At 37.4% G+C, this 2,897-nt stretch overlaps 1 protein-coding gene across 1 annotated transcript in view; it reads left to right on the forward strand.

Moving 5' to 3' along the window:
* LOC105273520 (collagen alpha-1(IV) chain) overlaps positions 1 to 2,897 on the forward strand; it is a gene marked incomplete in the record, with an annotated part of 27,301 nt that overhangs the window by 9,112 nt on the left and 15,292 nt on the right.

The raw sequence follows: 2,897 nt of genomic DNA on the forward strand, positions 1-2,897 counted from the left end.
GATAAATTTATTTTTCAACGTATATTCCAATTATTTTTATTCAATTCACAAACGGAGAGGCATATGAAAAGATTCCATGAAAAAACGCTTGCGTTTTCTCTTTTAAAGAATGTACTGAATTTTTATTGAAATTATATTATTATTTAAGCTAATTTAGCTAATAAATATTCAGTGTCCCCCCCCCCTGTACGTAATCATGCATTTGTTTATAAAGAAAATGTATTTAATTTTTCCGTATAATTCATTTTGACGGATTTTGTTCAATAAAAACTGTCGGCCGCAAATACCGCAAAATTCATTGAAAATCTGTAAATACGATTAATCTAGACTCCCATGGAATTTCAATAAAATTTCTATAGAGAATGGAAAAGAAATCTCTAATGATTGAAAACAATGCAGCCTCACAGGAATAAAAAATTCAAAGTCATTAATCTAAAACATTATGTATCAGTAATGACTTCCGCGTGAGCTAAATGAAATAAAAATGTGTCAGAGACCATGGAAGCCCCCACCCATGGCATAATCACACAATCACATGACCAGAAAAATAGTTAATGAAGCTATCAGAAAATTTATCACCCGTATGATACACACAGTCTCCCCACATCCTCGAAAAAAATAAATAGTGAAGCCTTGAGTGGTCAGAAATCATAAACGAGATGATCTAAATGAGATTGGCAATAACTCGTGGGTGTAAATAACTCCGACAAATGGATGAGATTAAAAAAACCAGTCATTAGGGAAGAAGAAAGCTGATGAAGAGCTATCGTGCGTGAAGATCAATGCAAATTGTATCAATCACGATAAGTCGTCCCTCTTTCATTAACACTCATCAGTCTGCGAGCCTGACAAACAAGTAGTGAGAACATCAACGTCAACACCAGATCGAGAATGGTTGGAGAAAAATAGTAATTGAATGACGTAAGTTAATATGAATGTACATGAGTGCAATTCGCGGGGACTCGTTCAAGCGGCACTTTGGGTATTGCTGGCTGCCTTGGCGAATATATCACATAATATTTTAAACGATCGTAGATGTCAATTGCTGTAGGAGTCACGAGACGCTTTTGTTAGAATCATCGTTTCTGCGATTTGCGATTGAATGTAATTCAAAGTATTGTGGGCGGATGGCAATTTAGAATTTATGGAGCATTCGGCATTGGCATCAGCTGCAACGGTGATCTTTCAATAATTCGATTAAATTTTCATTTATATCGGTTTATTTCATTGAATTATATTGAATTCACCGGAAAATATTCCCCAGTAATTTTAAGAACTTTTGCGAATTTATGACGAATTAATATCGATTATTTCTCCAAATCAATTAATTAATTCGAATCTTTCCTCAGACCGATGGTTTTATTTTCTGATTCCCGGAGGTGGGGAACGTTTTAAAAAAAATAAACGGAATGTTGAAACTCTCAATGAAAAGTTGTTGCCTCCCCGATATTTCCCTCTTTATCCGACATCAAACGCCAAAATTGAGGAAGTAGTTAAGCAAATAAAGTACAAAAGTAAAAGGTCGAGGTCGTCTATCCCGGAATGGAGTTTCTGGCAGTCTGGGTGCATTTTCACTGTGCGGAAATGCGAAAGCTTTGAAGAAAAACCAAGGAAATTCGAGGTAAAAAAAAGTAAGAAAGGAAATAGGAGAGAAAACCGAAGAGGCTGGGCATTCTGCCATGGAAAGCTAACACCCACCCTTGCACAAGGTCGTTAATGCTCCAAATGGACCAAGGGTTTGCCTCTGCTGACTCGTGAATGCACGTCGTTTTACATTCCACATCAAGTGGGCTATCTAAATGCGTAGAACGTTGATGATAACGACATTTGTACTACTCCACTTTGTCACTATTTTTCGCCCCCAGAGCATTCCTTATCCTCTATCAGTACCCAAGTCAGATTTGTTGCATCTTCCATATTTCCCATAAGACCCGTAAGACCCGTAAGGCAAAACCGACTCGTCAAATCTTGAAAAATGATAAAAATTCTAAAGAATTTTATTATATAAAAAAAACTGGGAATTTTTCAAGATTCATTATCCTTATTATCAACCCATAGTTATAACAATAGTCACAGTTACTCATAATTATAATTATACATCTGGATTAAAAAAAAAAGGGTTATTCCAATGAAAATAATACTGTGTGAATGACGGACTCCAGTGATCGATGAATCTCAATAAGCGGAGGATCTGAATAAATAAACACGACAAAAGACAAGTTGCATATCAACATCCGGTGCATCAGCATTGAAATCGGTGGGTCGCCCCACAGATGCTCTCAATTCTGATGGTATTCGCCATAGTGATGAAGAAAGAGAACTGACACGAGAGATAAGAGGGCGAACCCCGGTTGAACGGATACGGTCTCTTGTTCCTGCATTATATCGCGAATCTCTCACGCGGGGGTGAAAATATACACTTCCGTCCGTCAGCCACACTCCATACAAAACCATTCACTTCGCTCCAGTTTCTAACAAATCACTCCAATATTCCCCTGTAAATTGACCCACCAAATTCACTTGGTGATTATCATTTAACGGCTCGTGTAATTATCCGGTTGTCGGGATGGCAAAGTAATTATCGCAGCCACGGAAGAGTAGGCGAGTGGGTTGTGACGCATTTCCGCCGTTTTTCTCCTCTTTTCAACCCCAAGGCACGTGTCCGTCACTTCATCGGGATATTCGAGTCAATATCTATCACATCTGTGGGAGAAATCAAGGAAATTCAATAACCCCACATTTTGAGAGGAAATTCTCTTACATTTCTGGAGCAGCTTGGTTCACATCGATTTTATGAAAAATACAATTTCATTTCACATTTCAAAATCATTTTATTTTACAGTTCGATAAGATTTCGACTATTTCGAAATTTTAAGGGGACAATTAACGTTTAACAC

The sequence above is a fragment of the Fopius arisanus genome, unplaced genomic scaffold (assembly GCF_000806365.1).
Source record: "Fopius arisanus strain USDA-PBARC FA_bdor unplaced genomic scaffold, ASM80636v1 scaffold00005, whole genome shotgun sequence".
Classification (NCBI taxonomy): domain Eukaryota; kingdom Metazoa; phylum Arthropoda; class Insecta; order Hymenoptera; family Braconidae; genus Fopius; species Fopius arisanus.